Genomic DNA, 27,132 nt, shown 5'->3' with positions numbered 1-27,132 from the left:
CTTGATCCCTAGCCCTTGCAGTGTTCTAAAGACAACTCGGTAACTTCGGACATCAATAAATCATAGATATTATTAAAGTAATAGGAATATTAAAAACAGGGATACAATTTTTCATTAGAATGTTCCAAAAAAATGATAATTACAATGACTAATAATTTTTAGAGGAGGTTAAATAACTTTAGGTCTTGCAGCTTCCGCCTTATTGATGACTGAATGATATGTGATCCAGCTGGTCTTGAGGCTATACAAAAAGCTATATAAAATTAAGTAATGTTTATTCTAATTGTGCCAGGCTCATTTAGGTAGATTTGTGATGTCTAAAAGTAAATTTTATTGAAATATACTTCTTATACCTGCACGCTAGGTTCATATTCAGGGTTAATTAACATAGCAAAAGGATTGGGTAGCGAAGATTTCCCTATTTTTACTACAGTTCAGTTATTATTGGCTGCATTTAATTTTCAGTATTACACTACTAATGGCATTTATTATTTGATCATAACGGTATTATATAATTATTTTTTCATCTTATTTTATTTATTTGGCAGTACTTTACAACAAATCGGTAATATTTATTTAATATATTAATCAGTAGGAATTTATACATGGAATCATATAGACAATACATTAATTTATGCTAAGTAATGCATATACATATTTTAATTAAAACATTATACTAAAATATTTTAAGTAATGAAGAGAATAGCTGGAGCTCTTGTGACTATATAATCAAGGTAATTTATATCAACCATGGCATATTTTGGAGAACTAAATGTTTTAAGCGCATGGGACATTTTAACTGAAAGAGAGCAGCTCAAGGAAATTTAAGAAAACTCTCCTAAATCCAGCCTCGAAATTTTATTTTGCCACTTTGGACCATTATTTAATTATATTAAACTGTTTCAGGAGTATGGGAAGTTAAACCTACTTCACATATTCGTGCTTGATTAATTCGTACTAAAGATAAGTGTAATATTCGATAAATATTTTTTATGTATTAATTTTGTGTTCCCACTGCCATAATTTGCAGCTTCTTTTTTCATTATTTTTTTTAAATAATTCATCAAAGGAAAAACAGCCTAGAAATAGAAAAATTCAAGAAATACGACATTATCATGAAGCGCCATTTTGAATTCGCGTTCTTCTAATATCACTTCCAGCTACTTTGTTAAATTTGTTTGTAAATTTTGTAGAATTGCGGCCAAAGCTATTGTCATATTTTTGACATATAATGTTCATTACTGAGGGTTGCATATATTATAAACTACTTTATAATCATCATGGAATAATTTAGCGGTTGGTTTTATAAATGAAGCATTTTTTGTTCATTTATTATTTTAATTGTGCTTGTAATGTATTTACTACTAAGGAATTAAAGTTTTACATTGAAATTTTTATGGAGAAGGTTTTAATATGTAAACTAAGCGCTTGATGCCTTCGTGTTAGCCCTGCACGAGGCTGAAAAATAGATTTTCATAAAGCTTATTTCTGTTTCTTTTTAATTTAAATTTTACATATTATACAAAGATAAATTATTTCCATCGGCGTTCTGTCATGTATTCGCGTTCTTTTCCAAATTTTGATTATTATTTTTTTCAAAGATCTTTTATGGAAAGTTTAATCATGTCCAGTTCACCAATCTGGATGTTATCAATAATATTCAATTTAATAACTGGTATAAAAAGATAACATTTTTTATTTAAAAGAAACATTAAGAAGTTTTTGTTAGTTAATGAAATTATATAATATCGAAAAAAAGAAAGAAAATATAATTGGCTCGTGCATCGCATGATTAATCCGCTTGCACGAGTCTATAGCATCTTGATGAAAGCAGGATCACCATCTCAAATGTTTAGATCTCATGATTTAGATCTCAAATGTTAACATAACACTCTGATTAGTAGCACAATATAAAAATCCGATTCGTACTTAAACAATGTAAAATGGATTTTAACTCTTTTTTTTTTTTTTTTTTTTTTTATCATTAGTAGTAGTTGTTGTAACATTCATCCTTATAACATAGTGGCAATTTCGACAAAAACTATACAAATTTTCGTATAAATTCGTAGTTTAACCTAACATTTTATTATTAAATTGAAGTCAAATCAATACTAGGCTCATCAAATATACTTTGTTGACGCTTATCTCTGGCACTGGCTCGAAATACCTGTAATTTGATTGTAGAAATTGCTTTTAAAGCATAGCTTAGTGTCACAAATTGCTTTGAATAACAGAATAAGCGTGTCAAGATTCCGTTTCCTTTTCCAGCTGTTTACTTAATCTTCTCCGAGATTCGAAAACATTTCTACTAAAAAGTGAGATTTCCGAAGTGAATTTCAGTGTTCCTCTTCTCGCTGGTACTCTCGGGATAATAGCTTGTTATAGTGACTCAGCTGGCAACACCCCCCTTCCACCTCTTCGCATTTGCCAGCAACAACATCCATCACACTTTAGTTAAGTACTCGCGTTAACTCTTTCTGGTGCCTTTCAGACAAGTAAATTAGTCACATTAATCATTAAAGCAATGGAAAAGGTCCACGGAGAGGCAACGGGCCCGGCGGAATGCATGCTATCTCAGTGCTGGAGATCGGGACAAATAAAAAGCATGATTGGCACAGAGTGATTGTTTGTATATCATTCGATCGCAGCGGTAATGAATAATAATTGCCCCCATGCTTTTAATCGCCATTAATAGCGTCTGCCTCCTCTCTTAACAAGCGAATCCTAAGAGTGCTTTGTTGTTAAGCCTAATGAGGATTGTGAGATCGTGGGATTAGGATGGAAGGGACCCTTACACTTTTCCCGCTGCAAGGCCATTGGATCCCTGCCCAATTATTTCTTTCCGACAAACTTTTTTTTTTTTTCATCCCTTGTCTCTGCGCTCCTCCTGCCGCCCTTCTATTATGTGTAGTACCTACTTCGCCCTTTTTCATTTTTGCCTTGAAGTCGATGCCTGACCTGATTTATTTTGGATGCTTTTTCTGAAAAAGCAAGCCCTCTCAATGCTTGTTTGTGTATCCGTGGTGTGGTGAGTGCCGCTGACTGCATACGCACACAACACACTGCATTCCATTCTGATAAAAGGCAAGTAGAGGTGGGGGGGGGGTCGGTTTAACGAATAAAATACCCTACCTTCCGAGCAGCCTATTAGCCGTATTAGACGCAAACTGAATCTCAAGGTTTGCGAATTTTTATTCTACTAACTTTTTTTTTCTTGCCGCTATTCTATCTTCTTCTTCGGACGGAAATTGGCGTTTAATGCAGAAAACCTTCTTTGATCTGAAAGGCTAGTTAAAAGTGGCTTGCCTTGCATTGTAATGTTATTTAAAGGTTGCAAAGAATCGACAGCAAAGCATTGCGCCGCCCTCCCCTCATTTTATAAGGGTTTTAAAGTCTTAAACACTGGGGCCTTCGCAGTCTTTTAAAAGCGAATTCCCCGAAACCTTTTTAAATGCTTAAACGGGCTTTTGAGAGTCTCGGAGAGCTTGTTAACAAAGCGCCTATCGGAAGATGCGAAAGCTCTTACCTTCTATTTATAGGGTTTTTTTGCTCCCCCCTTCTCTTTCCTTGCGTAAGTTTCGGAAAAAGCTTGTTATCGCCATTAGCATTTGATTTTCGTTAACTGTTTAAACCGTGGTTTTAGCTTTTAATGGCTTAGTGATGAGTTCCATTTAAATCGTAATGGATGGTGAAATCGGTTCCCCTAATAGAGTCGGCACTCTGTTTTTCCAAAATGGGTTTTAATGGACACATAGAATTGAAATTGCTCTCTTAAATTGTATCTTTCATGTTTTCTTTGGAGGAGTGGAGCGGGAGGGTCCGGTAGAAAATGGTTACAGTATCTTAAATTTTGTTGAGAGTGCTTAGACATGTACGTTTTCGATAATTTTTGGTATCTGCGTATCCCCATCTTTTATCTTAATGCATTCTTAATATGTTTTGCCGAATGGTAATTTATAATTTTGTCTTCTCAGTAATTATATTTCTAAAGGTAATTTATTATGCCATTTTATTTCCTTTTGGTGGGTTGGGAAAATTTATGGAATTGTGGAATTTGATCCTGGCAGAATTTTTCACTAATGCTTTAAAGTTGAGAACAAAAATTTGATTTAATGTTTTTATGCTAAAAAATTACTTACAGGGCCATTTCGAAATCTATTGTAAGTGGAATTTATTTAAATAAGAACAACATAATATTTTGTATGTTTCAAATTAAATATGTTGGTGGAAATTTTATATATGGTATTAAACATGTATTTATATTTAATTTCCCTAAAAATCTTTGTTTTAGATAAATTTCATGTGTCTTGAATTCATTATAAAGTTAAAATTCTTATGTGAATACTTTTTGCAATCCAAATGCTAAATTTTAATTAATTTAATTAATCTTAACAATTTTCGTAGAGCATCATACAAACATTAAGAATAAATAAAGATAAATGAAATGAATATATAAATAAGTAAATAAAATGCAAACTAAAAAAAAAATGATTTGAGTGTGACAAACATTTTTTGTTGCATTTTAAAAATATTAATTTTTGACCAAAATTAAATAGTTTTTTATTATAATGAACAGTAAAATCGTTTATATATATATATATATATATATATATATATATATATATATATATATATATATATATATATATATATATATATATAATATTGAATTTGGTGATCGATTTTACATATTTGATATATATTTCTATCTCAAAACGAGTTTCTTCGGCCATTCTTAATCCCCGTTACTCTGGTTTCGAAACTTTTACAGTTGAACAAACCAGAGAACTGCAAGAAACTGACTTTTGTGACTTGACTCAAGCCGTATCGAATTAGTTTGATTTTGCGTTTTAATTTCTTTTGTTAAATCAATCTAGTAGTTTAAGTTGGCTAATATTCCTTTTAAAGGTATATTTGAAAAGTATAATGTTTCATTAAACTATTCTTGGTTTGATATAGCGGTAGTGTTAAAAATAAAACATCTAATTAATGCTAATATTAAAACTTATAAACAAAATTGAACACTTTACCATTACTGCATATGAAATCTTCTGGAAGAAAATTAAAATAACTTGAAAATGGATTGCATTTAATAGGCCTTAAGCGCTAATCATTTAACTAAATAGCCCAACTAACCCAATTTGCTTACAGAATCCAGTTTTGAAAACTATGTCAGTAAAATACTTATAAACTTATTTCATGATAATCACTGCTTTTGCTATTAAATACTTTTTAGTGTTCTTCGCTGTCCTATATTCAGCTGGGAGAAACAGTTTCGATTACAGTCAACCTTTCTAACCATACTTTTCCAACTTTTTGCTCGTTCTAGAAGAAGGAGGATCGCGGGGAATTTGCAAACGATGCTTTTTATCGCTCTCTTCCACCCCTTAGCCGATCCCTCTCTATATATATTCACCTGTGCCCCTCATCTCTGCATTTTGTGGTACTCATACCGATTTCCAAGTTTAATTCTTTAATGTGGTAGTTGTTTGCGTTTGTGGCTCATGATAACGACTTGGCCATCTCGAGATCTTTTCCTGCATGCGGGGGGTGCTTCTCTGAAATGTTTCTTGTTCCCAGTTTGGACATGGAACGCGCGCATAGCTTTTATTGCTAACATGAGATGGGGGAGAAGGATAGGCCCCTTGTACGTATAATGACCTCAATAATGGTTACAACAGCGAATTCCTCAGCCAGGGCCATTTTCAATGGTCGACCAGGAACGGCAAGGCAAATTACGCTGCTGCAATGGTAATAAATATATCTCTTGTCTTCTGTGACTTTACGTATTCCAGGAGTAATAACATTTATTCGTTGTTTCTTTTCCAAGGAGTTATGTGGTTGTGGTCTTGAGCATTGCTTTCGTGCCCTGGATTTTTATTGGACCTGGGTGCTTCTATAGTGATTCGTATTTCCTACCTTTGGGATGGGTTTCTGTTATATGATTTTGGGTTTGTGGTAATTATGGCTGTCCAATTGTGTACTTGCATGTGTTTTTGTTGATATATACGTGTTATAGAGTTTTATTTTGCGTAGTCGGGATGTGTTTGCGTTTCCATCATAATTCAGGTGTTTTGCTATTCTTTTTATGGCAGGCCTTAAGTTGTTTTTATTTAGCCACGTTTAGTATTCTTGTATGACATATGGAGAGAAAGTTTGTCAGTTTTATATACTTTATAGGATATCTTCGTTTTGTTCTTTATTATATATAACGTAATCAGGTTTTTTTATCGGCATTTCTAAATGTTACCACTTTTTTTCACATGCAACTTTCCTTTCGATTAAAACTATATCCTAAATTTTTCATTTTACCTAAAAACTGAAATTTAAATGCATAGTTAACTTTTGATGATTAGTAGAAGAAAACAGTGGAAATAAATCTGATGTTTGCATATGATTTGAATAATTTAAAGAAAATACTGAGTAAGCAATTAATCTCCTGTTTGAAAATTCAGAAGAGGGAATATTTTCGGTGTCACTGATTGACTGCCCATATGAATGACACGTAATCTAGTGAAAGATCAATCTTTTTTCCCGCCGGTTCGAAAAATAGGCTTCTGAAGAAATCGGACTTCATTTAATGTATTTTCAATTTAGTGTTTCCTTTAATTCCTCTTTTTTTTCATTTATTTTTGTTAACAAATTCAGATTTGTTCTGAGATATTTCGGTTGAGAAAACCCCCATTATCTTCGGTTATTGTACTCCTATTTTCCAACATCTTTTTCTGATTATGTATGCAAAAATAAATGTTGACGTGAGATCGAAATCTAAAGCATTTTTATGTGATATAATTTATAAAATACACTCTCATTTTGCCACTAGGTGTAAGAATTAGATTATGATGGCTCTCCTGCAGATCTTCGGTACACGCCAAACTTCGTTTTAAACCGCATCGTTAATTCGGATAGCGGGAGATATTCGAGCCAATTCATTTTTCTTTAATTACCAAAATTAGTGTCGTCTCAAGTTTTAGATGAGATGATGGCTTGCAGCAGCTGTCCGCCGTCATCTCCGCCGGGAAATATCGGTCGGAAATAAAACCAAACGAAGCTGCACTGCCGCCATAATATCCATTTTGCTCTCCAATCCAAAACCGCGAAACTGTTCCCTTCCACCCTTTACACTATTTTCCAATTTCCCCCTTTTAGCCATTTCGGCTTAGGCCTCTCAGCCAATGAAAGCCATGACATTACCGTGCGCGGGCAACAATTACTGGCTACATTATATATTAGTAAAGGCGCTCCAAACTGCCCGCTCTCTGTGGCGCAACGTTTCTGGTAATACTCGTAATGGGGTACCGCTCTAATCACAATAACAGCTCGAAACAATTTTCTTAATGGATTAATAAGCCTAAATCACTGCGCGAAGTTTTGCCATGGTAAATACATGAATAAAATAAGAGGAGAGGGGTGGTGGTGGTTGAAGAGTAGCAGGGGCGGAAGGTCTTGTTACAGTAAAAGGCCCCCGAGTCGGTACGTGGCGAGGCTTGTTGTGCTTTTCTGTCCCCGGGATCGTTTAGGGTTCGAGGTCCCGGTTAAAAGTGGAAAGTTTACAAGGCCCGCACGCCTGCCTCTTATCATTTGCCTTTCACGGTCACGTTCTGTCGTATAAATATAGAGATGGAAAAGTGGAAGGGAACGGCTCCAACTAATCGGAAGAAAGCATCGTCAGAAATTGTCCCGAGGAGTTTGGGATGGGATTAGAGCAGAAATTTATTTCCCGGGTTAGGAATTAGAAAAGGAAATATTTTTGGATCCCAGAATTTGAAATAGATAGGATTGAGATGCCCGTTACTGTATGTTTTTTCATATGTTAAAGTACATTTGTACCATGCATTTTTATCGGTAGATTTTTTTTGATAAGTTAAATTTCAACTATTTAAAATGTAAAAGTCAATCATAGAGTGAAAACTTGTCTTTCTGTGAGGTTCTTTGAAGATGTGGGTACAAATATCTTGGGACACAATTCATGAAATTTCAAAGCAGAATCAGTTAAAAAATGAGATTCGAATCACTTGTTTGAAGCATTGTAGCATAATAATGCTGATTCGTATATAATTTTGTATTATTTTTTGAAGATTTATTTTCAATTATAGCATCATCGATATCGTCCTCGGGAGGAAAAAAAAAGCTTTTTATATCTTCGCGCAACAAATATATATAAGTGGGGAGGGGGTGCCTGTAATATGACATACTGATATAATCAGAATTTTTCACAGTTTGATCTGTAGGATAGTGCTCAAAATTCTTTTAATTATTGTTGTGACCTCTCGGTTTTTGTATAGTTTTTGCTGTAGTAATCGTTATCCATATTAGCAAATATTAACCAAGCACAATCTCAAATGTAACAGTTTCGGAAAACAGACCTATGACCTAAGAGTATCATTATTGATCCAAGCCCTCCTCCCCTTCCAAATTTATAACATTTGTTTTATTTTAATTTTGGTACGAAAAATTCTTATTTAATTATTATTTTAAAAATAAAAACGAAAAAATATTAATATGGTATCAGTGTAATAATATTTTATTTATAATACAACCATCAAAATTTATCATATATAAATTTATCATATCTTTTTGTCTTTCTTAATTTTGTTTTTCTTAATATTGAGTAGGAATTTTTTTTCAATATAACTAAGGCTTTTATAATATAACTTTTTACAATATAACAATTATTTACCATTATTGTTATATATCAGAGTTAACATTAAAAGATGCCTAATATTAATTTTCATGAACGTATTAATTCGTAAACATTAATTTCAATCCATACTCCCTGGTAACCCTTCCTCTCTCTTCACTTCATCTCCTTTCAGCCCTGAGACCGGAATTGTTTGTCTTAACATTGAGTAAGAATTTTTGCAATATAACTAAGGCTTTTATAATAGAACTTTCTATCCGAATGTTATATTAAATCATAACGTTATTTCATTCCATATTCAAACTTTTTATAATGTTATTTACTACTATTTTATGTATCAGAGTTAACTTTAAAAAATGTCTTAACATTAATTTTCATTAAAATTTTTTTTTTCATCTACACTTTCAGTTGCAAATTGGGAAGACTCTTTTAAAACTGAAGGATTGTCGTTGTGTATAATGAAGTCTATATTGACAATGCAATCAATATCCAATTCATCGTCTTAATAAATAAATAAATATTATTAAAATCTTGAAGATCTTCGATTGATCTAATCTGCATAATTACAACATCGTGATTATTCGGCCTTGACGATATTAATACCATTTAAAAAAAAGGTGAAGAAAAGGCGAAACAAAATGATTTTCATAGAATTTCTGCAAATCGAACAATTATCTTTTTTTTACATATAAGGAAAAAAAATTTGGAAAGATGGATAAAAAAAAAAAAAAAAGACAATAGGACAAGCAGCTAACTAAACATACAGGGTGGAGAAAAAAAAGAGCCTCCTCTGACTGAATCACCGCGGTGTCGTTCTAATTTCCAGTAAAGAAGGGAAAAGGGCAAAAATTGTCGTTTGCAACAATAGAGTGCTAACGATCGTAATAAATGACGTAGCGGGGACCGGAATTCTGGCCGCCCGAACATTCGATTCTGAAGAATGGCAGAGAAATTGGGATGGAGGTAATGCGGGAAAGGGAATACGGGAGAGGAATTTTTTGACTTATAAAAAAAAGGGGAGAGAAAAAATGAAGTGGATTACGGGTCTCCCCACAACCTCCCTTATGTCTTCCTCATTTACAAGCGTTTCACGCCGCCGCCTCGCTAAGAATAGGAGCCGAATTTACTGCGGATTGTTATTGAAAATGAAATTCAACATCTGATGGGGCTCGGCGTTTGTGGATTTTCTTCTTTAGTTTCGGCTGCTTTTTTTTTATTGGGTAGGTTTGGAATTATGGGACACCTGTGTGATATGTCCCCGTAGAATGAATATGTGGATTATGAATATGATTCTGCAAGCTGGTAAACGCGAAGAAAGGCGGCTATTTGATTGTTTCGCAATTAGTAATACTGTTTCGGTTGCTTTTTTTCATTGGATAGGTTTGGAATTATGGGACACCTGTATGATATGTCCTTGTAGGATGAATATGTGAATTATGAATATGCTTCTGCAGGCGGTAAAGGCGAAGAAAGGTGGATATTTGATTTGATTGTTTCGCAATTAGTAATAATGCTTTAGTTATTTAAAAATGTTTTTGAGGGTTCATTTTTTTATATTAATTATCTGAAGTACGCGATATAATTAAAATATGTGTGATAGATTTGAAATAAAGAATTGTTTATAAAAATAAAGGATTTCTGTAATAAATAAATACAAATTTGTACTAACAAGTTGTATTCCGAAAGTTATTCTAGTTATATTCTGTATTTTAATTTCATTCGATTGTGAAATTATTATTACGAATTCTATCATTATTATTTGACTTTGTACTTTTTTGTATTTAATTATTTCTTTATGATTAATTTTTAATGTGGCTGAAAGATTATTTTGCACTTTTTGTTTGTAACATTTTAATAAAATTCGTGTTAGTTCTTTTAGGGAATTTTCATGTATCATTAGTTAGTACTTCATTGTCGCATTTTAAATCATTATAAATATATCAAAGCTATTTAAATAATCTATGAATAATCTATTATACTCTTGATATATAAACATACTTCATTCTCTCTCTCTCTCTTTTTTTTTTTTTTTTTTAATTATACCATTTGGCATTACAATCTCGGATTTGGGTTGGAGGCGTGTTCCTTCGGGACCCGATTCCACCAAATAAATACAGTACACTCCCGATTATCCGCGGAATTGGGTGGCGCGGCCGCCGCGGATAACAAAAATCGCGGATAATCCGAAAAAAGCTAAAAACGGGTATAGCAAAAGAGAAAACAATCATTCGAACTTTGAAAAATCGTTTTATGTACAATAAAACGTAAAATAAACAGTAGGAAATGTTTAACTAACGCTTGATATTTTAGTATATCACTCAAAACTAACCTAAAATGCATTTTGTTAATGAAAACAGAAAAGTTCTTTGTACTTACGAGAGGCGTCAAGGATGCACTGAAAAATGAATACATATGTACTGTTTTAATACTATAATGTATTATGTAATTACAAAAGCATAACTGTAAAACTACACCTTTTTGAAGAAATCAGTTATTTGTGTTTGCTTCTTGAGCATGGTTTAAAATTACTATGCTCATTCTAAAATGCCTCTCATTTAATGTTAAGGCGGAATGCTTATCCAAATCTTTTTTTTTTTTTTTTTAAATAATGCTATTGAAACTCTTTGGATTCAAATTTTCAAAATGAGTTATTTTTATTTACTTGATACGAACCCTTAATTTAGCTGAAAAACATATGTGATTATATGAATTAACATGATTAGCATAGATTTTAATGAAATTAAAATGATCAACATAATATTTTTTTCTTTCTTTACGTTCGGTATTACATAGAAGTGTCCAAAAATCAGAAAAGACTTCTCTGTTACTTCTTTTTTTATTCCATCCCCCCCCCCCTCTTAGATCCTTTAAAAGTAAATAAAAATTTTGAGGATATATATTATTTATCATATTATGATCCTTTCCACTTTTAATCTTGATCTAATGTGTCGATAATAACATCGGAAATATAACCATAATTTATATATTTTTTTCAACTTGTTTATAAACTTGTGAAGTTTATATTTGTGAAATACAAAAGAAACGGGCCAATCCAGAATCCACATTATTTTTTGAATTACAATGTATAATAGATTTAAAGAGGAAACTCTCGTATATTGAAGAGAAGGAGTCAGCATCGAGTTGTTGCTACGGTAACAATCGTCAATACATGCTGTATTCTTCAGTCCATAGGGTTATACTTTCTCTCTAAACTAAAAATCGCCACTGGCCTGCAGTTGGCGCCAAAGGAATGAGTAACGAATTCTGGCTACACACTGAAATCGCCAAATTGTATATGATTAAAATAGCTAAAAATGGGAAAATTTGTAGCATATTATGTTCAATTTTTGGCATGTTACGAGCTAAAATAATTTTGAGTGTGAAACTGCTTTATGACAACGCTGCTGATTGCTAAAGTTGATGCAAATTGTTTATAGTGTCGATGTGATTTTGATAATTTTGTGATATTTTATTCTTACAAAATAAATGACAAAGATTGGCCATCAAATATATTTCTCTTGTGATCAATTGATTTTCAGTCTTAATTTTGCATTCTTTTAAAAAGAGAAAGAAATTAATTTTTGTTTATTAGTTGAAAAATCTTCATTAAAATAGATTTATATTGCCACATGCAGTTAATTAATATTTGTACTTTTTTTAAATATGCCAATAAAGGATAAAATGAACGAAAAGCAAATTTAATAAACGTGTTCGAATATTTTAGATACTGTTGAATTTATTTTCTTCTCTATCAGACCAAGTACATAAATTAGATTTAATTTAGTTATTTATTTAAAAAAACGTAAAAAAAATCTTTGGAATATTTAAAATAAACATACTTTTTCATAGGTGTGAAAAAATTGAGAAAATTTGCAATTTCCATCATTTTATTGCATCTACAAAATGCTCGATTTCGTTTTGAGTAATTTTAATAATGATATGCTGGTATATTTTCCAATATTTTAATTTGCAACTGTTTTTACCAAACAGATCTTCATTGGTAGATTGACTATTAAAATTATTAATAGTAAGATTTTTTTTTTTTTTTTTTTTTTTTTTTTTCAATTTATCGTCAAATTGTACAGAAACTAATTGAAAAATGCATGCAAAATCGCTTTAAATATATTTTACTGGTTATCTTTTGATGTTTTTTAATCAATCAGATCTTTTGAGAATCGGTAAATAAAATTAGGTTTTTATTTTTAATATATGCAGTAAGCACGTTTGCTAAATACAGTCTATATATTCGAATTCATATACCAGTAACAATTAATCCTATGATACTTTAATTTCTTTAAACCTAAAATAATTTGAATGGTATAGATGCATTCTGTCACGATATCTTATGAGATACCAGTCAAAGTTAGTTCTATTTTTCTTTTATTTAAATACTTTCGTTAAACATGTTTGATAATGTAAATATTTTGATTGGTTCCTAACCTATTATTATAGCTTTGGACGCTTATTGCATCTGAGTGTGATTTTTCTTTGCTTAAAGATATAATGTTAATAATAATAAGCCTAAAATTTATATGTAATTTGTAATGTTAAAATGCTTTAGCATGCTAATTCTGTCGTGCATGCGTTCAAAAATGCGAATTAGTGACAAATCAAATGAAATTCGACAAGGGCATTCAACGAAGCTTTAGCTTACCATTATAATCAATGGTATGCAAAAACTTCATTTGGTTATTATTGATATTCTATCTTATTGCTTTCTAACTTTAATAAGAGAAGTGACTAAATTTAATCGGAACCTTCTTCTGCTATCGGAAACATAAATTCTGTTATTTAATTGTAGTTTGGTTACTGTTATATAATCGTTTGTTCAGTTATTATTTTTGCTGTTTCAGAAAATCGAATGAGGTTTTACCATAATTTTTCAATTGTCTGAGGAAAGATTTTTAAACCTTTTTTTTTTTTTTTTTCCCCATCTTTAAACCATATCTTTTCTTACAATGTTGTCTAAACATTTTCTATTGCCATTTTAGGAAATTCTGTTGTGGGATCTTCTGACAAGCAGTGAGTGACTCGCTAGCATCTGGTCTTTTCTTTAATAAACTTAAAGTTATTAATAAATGAACTGCTAACTCCTTGGCTTTAAGTTTTCTATACTTTCACCATCTAAATGCGATCTTGTTATTTCATCTATATTTTTTTTTTAAAACTATAATATTAATCTTATTGTGAAGCGTTAGAAACATAAATGATCCACCCTGTTTAGAATTTATATACTATTCAGTTAGAAAACGGATACTATATAAATTATGGACAATCTTCGTAAATTGTGCCTTCATATATTGTAAATTGTGTTTAATTTTCACCTCTCAAAAATTTTTATGGCATGTTTAAATACCAGGTAGAAAATAAATTTTCTTCAGTTTTTAAATTATAACTTATTAGTAATGTTATTTTAATCAATCAAACTTCATCTACTAACATTTTTAGTCTTGAATCTGAAAATGCAGAATCTTTTGTCTTCTTCATTTCATGTAAGATTTTTCAAACGCTCCATTTTTATCAATGATCCTAAAACGGAAAACGCTTCCCATTCCCGATTTGTCACTCCCAAAATCCGGAAATCCCCCCAATCCTGGCAGCTGAGTCGCCAAATCAAGTGTCCCTCTCCGAGCCAAGGCCTATTGTGGAGTAGACCCGTGGAAATATAGCGAGCTCGGACATCTGGCTCCCGTTTCCATAGTAACCTATCAATACACAGAGCTGTAATTGAAGGAAAGGGGGCCCTATTATTATCTGTCAGAGAGGTTCTTAGCGGAATAGTCTGCAGCGTTTGTTTCTTGCAAATGTGATCGCAGCGACTGAGGGCCACATATAATGGGGCTGCCTCGACGAAAAAATACCGTTGTTAGAACTTGTATACGACCCGGGGCCCAAGAGCACTAGTGGCCTGAGTCCCCGAATTCCTATGCAGGAAATTCCTCAGTTTTGGGGCGCTGGAATGGTTACCCTTCATCTTTTCCATCTTAGATTTATCGATTATGGCCTGTTTCGATTCATTTACTCAATGTCTGTCGATTCAAGATTTGAGGTTACAATATTGATAGTGCGGACATTGATTTGATTCACAAAATTTTTTTGTAACTTTAAACTAATTGATGAGGTTAAACTATCAAAAAAAAAAAAAAAATCTTGTGTGATAAAACTGAGTTTGTAACTTGATTTTTATAAATTTTAATTAAGATTGCTATTAAACTGTCGTTTTGTTATAAAGGCAAGGGTTCATTATTCATATTACAGCAGATAGTCTTATAAGAACAGCCTATGAACGCTGGGCAGCAATCTTTCTTTTGACTTGATACTGTAGCAGTATTAATATTCCAGAAATCCCAGATTAGTTCCAACAAACTTTTTTTTAAAAGTCTGGAGATTTTTTTACATTTTTGGGGGGTGGAACGGATGGGGGAATGAAAGAGGGGCTAAAAATTGAACAATATAAGATTTTTGATAATGAGGAGCTAGCACATCAAGTCATTTTCTTTCCTCTCTCTTCTTTTTCGGTGGTTCTTTGCAATTCGGGTTCATTTGAATTCCTTTCAGAAATTTAAAATATCGCACGAGAAGTTAATTTGCATCTGTTATGATTTTATCATGCATGTCAAATAAATGTACATTATGGCATTGCGTAGCTTAAATAAATGCATTAAATTCTTTTTCGTTGCAAAAAAAAAAAAAAAAAAAAGAACTTAGAAAAATCTTGTTAAGAAATTTAAGAAAAAAAAAAAATCTGATCCATCTGGTTAAAATAAAGAAAAGTGAAATGAAGATAATATATTTATCCTTTATAACATTCCCATTTTAATTAATTTAATTTAAAGTTTTTGAGAAAAACTGCTGAGTGTTAGTGGTTTTTTTATCAAAATTACATTGTTCCATGTCCCTTTCGATATTTCTGAGTGAAGAACAGTCTTATTTAAATCAGCTAATTGATTTACATTTCGATTCTCTTTTCACATTATCATATTGCATGAATTTTTCAAATGATAACGGTTGGAATTTTTCGAAGTGAAAATAGTAATAAAATGTCAGCTCTGTTGATGCACAAATATATATATATATTCAGCAACTTAAACTGATTAGCATAGTTTAAAGTAATAAATATGATTCTCACGTATTGAAAGCCATCGAATTTGGCAGCCTTTACATGAAGACTTTTTAAATTCAACTTTAATAAACTCTTTGCAAAGCTGGCTTAGTTTTACTTATGTATATAATTAGCTTTTTTCCCCCACTATGCAGATAAGTCCACCTATTATTCATTTGAAATTCTGCGAAACCCTTTTAGAACAATTTCTTTTCCTCCTTTTAAATCATTGATGCTATTTTTGATTAAAACTCTAATTTTCATGGTAATTTGTTGAGTGTTCTAAGTAACATCCTAATCTGTCTTCATCCTATTTAAGCACTGAAATGAGAAGTAATTGAATTGATACTTTTTGAACCGTTTTCATTTTGTTCTCTTTGTTTTTAAAATCTTTTTTTAGAGATGACATAAAGAAATTAATAGAAAGTTGACAACATCAAGAGAACCCGTACTTATATATAATGCCAGCTGGTAAAGTATGTTGTGTACAAATTTGAAACACATTTAACCGGAATTAAAAATTTAGGTTGAAGAATTTTTTTCAAAAATCCTAAATCTTATTATTTAAAAAGACCCGACAGCTTTTGTTTGGGTAGTTATTTGGATATTTCATTCAATATCTTTAAATCATAGTTTGCTTTCCCCAAACTATTCAAAAATAGAAAATTATTTTTAAAAGAATTACGAAAATTTTGATTTGATTGCAGTAAATAAATAAAAATAAAAAAGAACACCTTTAAACTGATTCTAATTAATTTGCACATTATTCAGTCATTCACTTTCTCATAACATTTATTACGCATTGTATTAACAGTAACGCGTTCAAAACCATTATTTCATCACAAAAACAAAACTGGAAAAATTTATGAACTATATATATAATATATATATATTTAATGCCGAATTCATTATCTGACTCTTTCAATTCATTATCTCTTCATTCTCTGCGCCACATATCAAACGTTTCTTTCAGAAAAAATTGCGCACCGAAAGGGTTATTGTACAAGAGGAATACACCAACTTGGACCATTATTGCTCCGAACTAGTATTTATATTTTATCGGAGGAAAAAATTCCTTCTGTGTGTTTTTCTTTTTTTCTTTTTAAGATTGTTTGGTTTCCAAGCAATTATTGAGGTTGCAGATTTTTCGATTCCCTTCCCCTTATTTTGTACTTATTTGCGTCTCGTTCTTGTGTGTTCTAAATCCAATGTGTGCTCCTTTTTGCTAGTTCTACGTAATGACCAATTACAAGAATTGCCAGCACACGCAATGGAGTTGTCAGAAATGCTTTTTTTTCCCTCCTCCTCCGCTAACTTTTCAACCAAAGGAGTGTATCATCCTTTTAACGTAATTGCTTAGGTATTTTAACCCGTTATTATTATTTCTTGTTTTTTCTTCCCTTTTCTTTGCAGTTTGTTTAGAGTTGGGGTCTTACGCCCGAATCCTTTTTCTGCAAAATATACATTTCGATCTATTATGGAGTCGTTATCTGGAAAATTCTGTTAGTGGATTCTGAGAACTGATGTAATTTTGTTTGTGTACATTACACTCCATCTAGGCTATAAATATTTTGATTATGTGTGTCGTGTTGAAAGATTGTTTGGACAATGATGCCTATAGCCTTATTATAAAACGCTATCCGAAGTTCATAAATGTAATGGGCATGTATGTTTCTTTTTTTTCCCCTTCTATTAATTCCACAAGATGTATAGTAACTAACTTAATGCATGAATCGAGGGTTCTTGATAATAAAGAAAGTCATTTTCTACAGATCAAGTCGATCGGAAGCTTCAAAGCAGTATAGTATATTGTTTGCCAACAGATTCTAAAATCCACCGCGCTTTGGCATATGTGTTAGGAGGGTTTTAATTCGACAAAATAGGGGTGAGAGGAAAGATTAAAGGAGGAAATGTTTACATTTAACAATAAAGTAAATTCCGGAAATGCGCACATTCTTCTGCTTCTCACCCTTTAGTGAGATAGAATCATCGAAAAGTGGTCATCTCAGGATAAAATAAATAAGTTTTTATAATAGAAAAATTTGAAATTTAAAGCGGAGAAATTATTATATTATATAAATAATTATATTATAAACGCAGAAATTATATGGCTATAATAAATACTAATGTTTTGATCTCGTTTCACTCCCTCCCCCTTCTATTTTTTTATTGTGGAATGTTGTATGTCAATTTTGTGTTATGGAGGAACAAATTGCTGTCAATGATCTGACAGACTTTGATTCAAGACGGCCTGCTAAGTTTTCAAAATAATCTCGTCTTATATCGCAGTTCATATGCTCTTTTATCTACTCGTTGGAATTAGGCTACTTCTGGTGTAAAAACCTAATTAAGTTCTTTATTTATGGGAATAGATTGTTTTCATATAAGACTTTCCAGGGGGGTCCACAATTGTGTTTCGGCTAGAAGCAAACTTTTATCATCTTCGTTTAAAACGAGCAATCCGTTACCAAAATATACATTTTTTTAAAATTAATTTTTTGGTTAATAGTTAAGAGTGCAGCAAAAAGAACCTATAGCCTTCTTCCTGTCAGGCATGACACCTGTTTGCAGATTTCAGCGTTTTAGATATCGAATTTTATCATTCTTAAGATGGATACATTTTTTTATGTAATAATTCTACAATTTTAGAGGGACGAGTCTTTTTATAACTTCGAGTTTCAGAAACAGTTATTTAATTATTTTTTAAGTTCCACAGTTCACAAGACAAAAGAAACACGAACACTAAAATATACAACACTTCTTAGAGTACCATCTAATAATGATCCTCTAGAAGAATCATGGGAAATATACCTTGATGTTAATGAGGTAACGACATCTGTTGTATGAAAAGGAAAGGTAGTAGAGTTATGTAACCTCTACACAATATTTTTAATATTTCAAGCAATTTTTGTGTGAATTTATTTATTTTTTTGTTCATTTAATTATACTTATTCTACTTCTCAGCGTTTATGCCTAGCACAATTCAATATTTTATGAAGTTCAGCACATTTTTGCTCTAAACCAGTCTGATATGTGACCTTTGAATCAAATTTCTCGATAATCTCATCAGATCTTGCTTTAATTAACCCAAGAGGTGCCTGATTTTACAAATTTTTTAATTAATTTTGCATTGGCAATTTGTGTCTTATAATTAATTATATATTAGCGTTTAAATTTGTATTGTATATACGTGTGACTTTCTCACTTTAAAAGTATTTATAAAAGTATAATATTTTTGAAACTTATTTCGATTAAGTCTTGATAATTTTTCAAATCATTTTAATGCCATCATTATTGCATTCGATTCAATTTTACTTGTAAAATATCAATCGAGGAGTAACATTATAGTGATGGTTATAACATAATAGCCATGACAGTATTCATAATTGTTTCTCTGAAAAACTAGAAATAAGGAAATAATCCAAACTTGAGAAGTTTCTTGTATCTTCTAACTGTCGTTTATTTCACGCAATTTAACATATATATTCTCTCACTCTCTTTTTAATGATTTATTGACGCTTATTTGTTCTGGATTAATTGATTTTATATATATATATTCAAATGAGGAGAAAAAAAATCCATAATCTAGGACAACTGAAGTTAATATGCTCAAAAAGTTACAAGTACCTTCTTTATTAATGTATTTCTTCTTTATTATTCTTTAATAAAGAAGAAATATTCTTTTATTTCTTCTTTATTAAAGAATTTATTCCTTCTTTATTATTTTCTTGTTTTTCTAAACTTTGAACTACATAAAGAAGCGTTATGAAATTAAGTAATTTAACATATGCAGAATTTTATAATAATAAATATAGATTACTGATGGTCGAAACGTTTTTCCCCTTCTCAAATATTATAATTAATTTTAAATATATGAAGATCGTATTCAGGACCATTTTATTGGCCATGATGTTATTTCATTTAACCTTTTTTGTGCTATTTTTTTATTATGAAAAGCTTCCTCTTATACGTGTAACAAATCTAGCTTAATAGCCTTATCACAGCCACTTCTTCTCTTCTAATAGTTTTTAAATGATTTTTTTAATGCTTTTGTCCTTTGACTGGATTGTTTTAGCACTAAATGTATCGATTTATTGAAACTGCCTTTTGAAAATGGTTATTTGACCAATCACTTTACATTACAATTTTATTTACTGTGGTTAGTTCGACTTTTAGACTGTTTGCTTTTTTTTGATCAATTTTTTCCCCATAGCTGCAATGAACATGCTTAGAATGTTGGTATTATTTGCCATTAATATCCCTAAAGACAGATATTACTGTAAGTAATTAAAAAATTCCCTATCAAGCAGTCCCCGCATTGTAATATCTTTAAATGGAATTTTCAATTAGACTAATTGCAATTGTTGTGTGAGTTTTGTTAGTGCGGAAGTCATTATTTGACTAATAGCTTTCGAATACGTAGACACTCGCATTTAGTCTCGTAGACGATAATGGAATAACTATGTAGGAAAAAGATAGAAATCGTTTTATGGAATATTGTTACTTTCCATTTGGAAAATAAAAAGGGGAGGACGGTTTCATAAGCGCTGCACACAAAACGCTTTCGTTTTTAGTCAGCCGCCACGATCTTTTTGATTGTACAACAAACAGGTGATATTTGCTTCTTGACTGTGCGTTTCCATTAGCGAGATTATGCTTCGCTTTTACCGTAAGTACCACGCGAGAGAGCTGCTGCTGCATTTCGCAATAAAAGATTCCCCATTTAGTTACTATCATTATTGTCACGCTAGACATTCTTTTGCATTAAGGGATTAAAGCAGAATAATCAAACCCATTTAGTAAATACTTAGCAGCGATTCGTTTGCTGCCCATACTGCAGAGACAAAATACGCACTAAGTAATAACTGGGGTAATGTATTATATCCAGACGACCGACTGTCTTTGTCCAGTGCTGCGTTATTCTAATGGACTCTCGGGTAAAGTAATCGGTTGAAGTGTTTTTGAATCTTTTCGGAAAGCGCCCTCTGGCGGGCACAACTGAATCCACAATCCGGCAAAAAGGGCTTTATTTTTATATTTAGTTATTTTTCTTCTTTTTTTCCAAAGCGAGTTCTTTAAAGCGTTTCTAAGTGCTAGCACATGCATATGTATGCAAAAGAAAATATATCTGTATAAGGTGTAAAAGAGAGGTTTTTGGTGCATAGATACGGTATTAGGATAAGAGGCTATTGTTTAAGTAAGAGGTCGACGGAGAAGGAAGCGAGAATGGTGACGGTGGGAAGGTCTAGAGCGAGAGAGAGAGAGAAAGGGATGCCTCAGTGAAAGACACATTATTTCGATGCACTTTATAGATATTGAGATTGAAGAAGTGAAGTGAAAAAGTAAAAAAATATAATAATAAATAAGCGAACTCTTTTGAAAGCCATGTGTGGTACCCTAAGTAGTCTAGAGAAGGTATCGAGTTGTTGAAGGGCAGGAGGGGGAGGGGGTTTAAAAAAGCTTTTTTAATCCGGAAAGAAGGTTGGCATGGGACGTACTACAAATGGAAAGTGGGGGGAAGATCGTCTGGGAAAAACGGGAGAATTTACATTCGAAACCTGTTGATAGTCCCTGGAAGGTAGATTAAGTTCTTTTTTTAGAAAGAAAACTGCTCGGGAAATTTTCCTGGGGATAATTATTGAAGGAATTGTCGTTGTGTTTTGAAGTTGTGATTGCGACAGTGTTATTCGTTGCTCTGCTAATCTGGGTATTCTTTTGTGATTGAAAATTTATTTTTAAAAAATGGAAACATTTTCTATGTGTAATATAACCCGTGTTATTTTGGATTTAAAAAAAATGTGACCTGCTCGATATTTAAATAAGATGCTGTTTGAAACTTGCAAGAAGAAAATTATTATAGAAACTATTTTCGTGTCATTGCAATCTTATTGAAATTTTTAATTTTTGAGGTAAATAGTTGAAACGCATGCCTAGTGTATTTCAATTTTATTTTAGTACAATTAGTGAATATTTATTTTCGCTTTTACGACATCGTTAATTAAATGTCTTGTTTTTATTTGCAAATTGATTGTCTTTCTCACAAATACGTCTATGTTCATGGAAACTTCTAATTTTTTTCATATTTCAATTGTTTCAGTGGGCTTGAAAACTTTTCCCTTGACTCTAAAAAAATCATATAATGATATCTCTTAATATAAATTAAATCCTAAGTAATTTCCTAATTTTTATCACAATTTAGCCCATATTAACTTCATGCTCAAATATTCTCTTATTTCCTGATCCAGTTGCTAGTTTTTTTGTTTAATTAATGTTACACTTGCGCTGTAAAACTGATGTTCAACAGGTTCTCACGCTCCGAGTAAAGGGATAAAAATCTGAATGTTTACCATATTTTTTGGATATTTACATTTCCCTATCCAAATGCCATAGTAAAAACCACCGAAGGAAAAAATTCGGTTTCTTTTGCTCTTCCGATCATATATCGTGATGTGAACGGACGTAAGTTTCATCATCACTTCTTGTACATAATATGCCTCCCAGATGAAATAAATCGAAATTAAAAATTGGGAGTGTCTTCTCTTCGGACTCGCTACTGTTAAAACATGTTCACACACACACGCACGCACGCACACTATAAGTGACTATTAATCCGCTTATTACTTTTAATTTTGTAATTCAATAATTTCTTTTCATTTAATGCAAACAGATAAATTACTTCTAAATCTCCTGAGATATTACTGTTGCTTTGGCTATATTTGATAATCCATAACTTGAAGATGTTTCATTTCTAAATAGATTCTTTGAATTAGTATTATGGAATAATAGAAGAACGTGATTCATATTTAATAAGAAGGAATTTTAATACATAAGTTTTACTACTTACATATTTAAACTTTAATACATAATTGTTGTGGCACAGTATTATTAAAACTGTGCCACAAAATTATTATTTATCTTTTGCATCATAACACATTTTTTAACTTCAGCTTAAATTCAAGAACTGTCTCTAATGCTCAAATTATTAAGTTATCTCTAAGTGCTTTACACGAGGTATGGATCTTTTGAAGTAAAAAGTTTCATCAAAATTCGGCATCTATTTATTTGACAGCACAGGTTCCATAAAATGGAAATCTGGTAATGGATTTTCTGTTGCTGCAGCCACTTTTAAAACCGTCTTCCCCTTTATTCTTTTGTGCATCTAAATATATAATTTTATCAATAATGTATTCTTTAAACGTTTATAGCAATTCTTAGATCTTATCGGGACGCAAATACTCACACAAATCCCGTTGTCATGGCATCGCGAAAGTTTTCCGGCGTGACCATACCACGCAGTTAAAAGTGGTTTCAGTAGTCACTTATCTTAATGGAGCCGGCGATTTCTGGCGGCACCCCCATCAGCGGGCCGTATTTGGCTCATCTGTAACCCGCCTCGGAGTGTAAACACTTTTCGCTTAATGGCCGGACCTACTGAAAGGATTGTTGTGTACGGACAAAATGCTATCAGAGATGGCCGGGCCACTTTAATTTCTTTCTTATGTCTGATTCAACCAGATAGTTTTTGAAACACACCGACGGTTCCTTATCGTTTTTGTTTAAATTTAGAAATGCATTTATTTATCGTGTAGGGACGTATAGATATATCGAAAGCGATGTCGTGAGTTTTAATGTATTCCTCAACTTAAATGTCTTTGGATAAATGTCCCTCGTAAAATATATATTTCCAACAGTTGCCAGACATTTAATTTATTTGTTTATTTGACTAGTATATTGAGAAGTTTGATTTTTTTATAGACTCAAATTTGTACCAATGTCTACAGTGTTAAGACTAAATTATTACGGATGACGTCACAAAAGGTTAAAAAAAAAAGAATTTTAAATAAGGAATGCTGATATTTTCAAATCGATTTATCGATATTCTTTTAGGGTCTGATTAAGTTAAAAGGTTTTCTATCGGCAAGTCAAAGATAGTTTTTACTTTTTAGGTGATGTCTTGGTATATTGCCTTTTCTGATAAATAATACTTGACTTTTTTGATAATTATAAATTGTATAGATATAATTATTTTTTAAATAAAATTTTGGTGATAATTTCAACCATGCAAAATGAAGGTAAAGAAAAATATATTTTAGCTACTTTTTACAAAATGTTGCCTTATCCAACGTTTACGAAATACAGATTTCTCGAAATCGTTCATTTGTTGCAAACCTCGTGTAAAACGTGCATTGTATTTACATGTTAGCATGAATGTTTGTACTCTATTTAGTTTTCTCTTCTTCCGTGTACATAATGTCCGAGTTTGCTCATGTTAACAATTAAAGCCACCTTGAGAACACGAGTGAACTCGTGCATTTCCAACATAAATGCACTCATTGGATTTCAGAAAGAAATTACAAGAAGATGAATTAAATTTCTCGAACCAGAAATTGTTATATGAATAAAATGTTTCGATATTGGTCTATCAGTGAATATGCAAAGTATTCTGTCCATGATTCCAATTTCCGTTCTTTGTACAAGCGGTCAACAAAAAACGTACATTTTTGGAATGAGTCAATTTTCTTATAATAAAAAGAATAATAGCTTACGGGAAGTATCCGTCGATTTGCCTTACAGTGCCGTTTATTATGCAAGGGGAACCTCCACTTAATTATTTGTGATACACTTGCTGAAAGTGCTGAATTGTTTTGTATTAAAGCATTATTATTTTTATGTATTTAATGCCATGATTCTCAACGCTAGAATTGAACGCCAGTACCGCATCATTATCCTTAGATGTTCTTCTACTGCAGAATTGAAAAGAATAATCTGGTAGATACCCGTGCAGAATTTTCCGACCAATTTTCTTCGAAGAGGATGTGGCAATAGTAACCGCTGTTCCGATTCCTAGAAGCTTTTAAAAGCTTGTTCAGTCAGAATTCCGGAGCAGAATAAGTCAATGTTGTTTTAGCCAGAACTCCGGAAATATGGAATTATAATGGAAGCCACTTAATGTGATTGCGGTTAATGCTTTCATTCATTTTGTTATCAGAATCTTCTGGTCCCAAACAGACTTATTAAATTGCACAAATATTCGTTTTGTGTGATCACCACATCATATATTGTTTTCTGGTACGAAGTAGGAAAAAACGATTCTTCGTTTTTTTTATACTAGAGTTTGCACTTGACTAGAATTTAAATAGTTAGAGTAGAATTTCTTGCTACATTGATGAAGAAACTTTTAGGAATAGTTGTTCCCAATTGATGGAATCTCCATGCTTTTGTCTGGACTAGATTAATATGTATTACGCGGATAGCCATACTTTTCAGAGTTGGCTTGAAATTTGTTATACAGCATTAAATCACTTTTCCCTGCTATTGAATTATGAAAGTAAAAGTAAGAACTAAAAAAGAGAAGGAACTCATTTGATTCCTTAATGCGAAATTTAAATCCTGAACAAGTATAAACTTTGACTAAAATGAGGCAGTAAAATAAAGCAATAAACGTTTATGATTTTAACAGGGGCGAATATATTAAAAGAAGCACTCAGCCAAAGCCAACATGAGTTAAATTCGCGACACTTCAAAGCACGGCATGCAGTATTGCTCGACAGATTTTAAAAAACAATGCAAATACGAACAACGTTTGAAAGTTTTAAGGAATAATTGTCAACAAAGAGCAATATTTAATGAATTTTTAATTGTAATTTTTTAAATGAATATAGATAGCCATGAGGTAATTGTGCTTTCCCCCCTTATGCAATAAGAATGTAGTTGAATTTACCCAATTTGGTTATTGTTATCATTTGGTTAATGTTATCAAAATTTTTATACTAAAAATGATCACATTAAAAGGCAGCTATTATAGTAGGTTGGATATATTGCTTTAATAAAACTGTACCACTATTTATTGTGCAAAAGCTTTCTTGAAATTTTGTTCTAGCTGCATTTTTTAATTAGATAATTTCTCACTTTGCTGACGGAAAGAATGATTGGATATTGGCAAATTTTCTGTTATTTTTTATGTGTTATTGTTATCTGAGTATCTATTTTGTCTATCTCTCTGCTTGATGCAAATTTTAGAATTGCTTTTAAACTAACCTTTACGATGAGCTTGAGACTTTAAATATAGATCAGGATTAGAGGAATTGTGCATTATTAACTCGCTGTTTTACTTTTCTGTTTGGTACAAACATTGCAATCGGTTAAGAACTTTCATTACCGACAGATGGCGCCATGCCAAGTCGTTAGCTCATCGGGAAGTTAGTTTAAAGTCGAATGCAAAATTTATACATATAAAATTAAAAGTAAATAAATAAGCCTTTTAAAAAAAAAATTAAACTACGTCTTTAAAATAGACTAAAAAGTGTAAAAGAATTATCCAGCCCCCTACAATTTGTCTTAAAAATTTGTGATTGTAAATTTTTAAAATTCTGTGTCACAAATTTATTCAACTAAAATTCACAATCTGTATAGTGTTATAAATCTATATATTGCTAGGGGAGATTATTTATACTTTTTAATTCATTTTAAAAACATGGTATAGTAAAATAAGTTTTATTTAAGTAGTTATTTTTATGCATAATATTTAAGATAAATTATTTAAATAAATTTCATGCATTGGGGGTGGAGGAAACCTTGGGATAATTTGAATATAAATTTGAATAAAAAGAATGGACGAAGAAACGGTGGTAAGAATGGAGAAAAGTTTGAAGAAATATGAACTGCCATTATTTGAAGACACGTCGTGACAATTTCTGAGCTATAAATAACGGAATAGTGCTTTCAGAAACATCCGCAATTATTTGTGCCATTGGAATTTTTATTAAACTCTAATTTCCAGATGTTCAAAACTTTTATTAATCAACTTTAAGAGACGAATCGTTATTGATTTCTAAAGCAGTGTGGACTAATTATAAACAAACAAATAAGAAGTTGAAATGAGAACTTAATTAATGCCATCACTATCAATAATGGGATATTATCTGCTGTATCTTTAATTTATTAAACCAAGAACGGAGAATAATTATTGAAGAAGACCAAGAAAACTTTTCCCGACATTAATTTCGCTCGCTTAACACATTAATCCCGCTATCTACTCACGAAAAAAGAATTAACCAAATGCAATTAATATCTTATTTATAAATTAATAAAAAGAAACCGTCGAAATAATTCCATTTTCGCCCGTTCGTTTCCTTGCCAATCAGTTTCAGGTCGAAAATTGAGGAAGAATACTGATTGGCGGAAAAGAAAAACGGTAAAAAAAATAATAAACCTCGTGAAAGTTATTACGCCGCGTAATAACGGTAATATCATTGCTATTCTGTGGCCGTTTCTCTTAAAACGTTGTGGATTTAATTACGTTTAATAACCGCACACACACACACACACCAACACAGAGAAACCGGGTTAATTGCTATTGTGCTGAAAATAAAAACCTTTCTTTTTCCGT

At 31.6% G+C, this 27,132-nt stretch overlaps 1 protein-coding gene across 5 annotated transcripts in view; it reads left to right on the top strand.

Moving 5' to 3' along the window:
• The window catches only part of LOC129981744 (LIM domain transcription factor LMO4-like), a 246,043-nt gene that overhangs the window by 139,103 nt on the left and 79,808 nt on the right, over window positions 1-27,132 (top strand). The window lies entirely within an intron of this gene.

This window comes from Argiope bruennichi, chromosome 8 (assembly GCF_947563725.1).
Source record: "Argiope bruennichi chromosome 8, qqArgBrue1.1, whole genome shotgun sequence".
In the NCBI taxonomy this organism is placed as follows: domain Eukaryota; kingdom Metazoa; phylum Arthropoda; class Arachnida; order Araneae; family Araneidae; genus Argiope; species Argiope bruennichi.
Note: the sequence above shows the minus strand (reverse complement) of the source record. Positions and strands in the feature narration are given on the sequence as shown.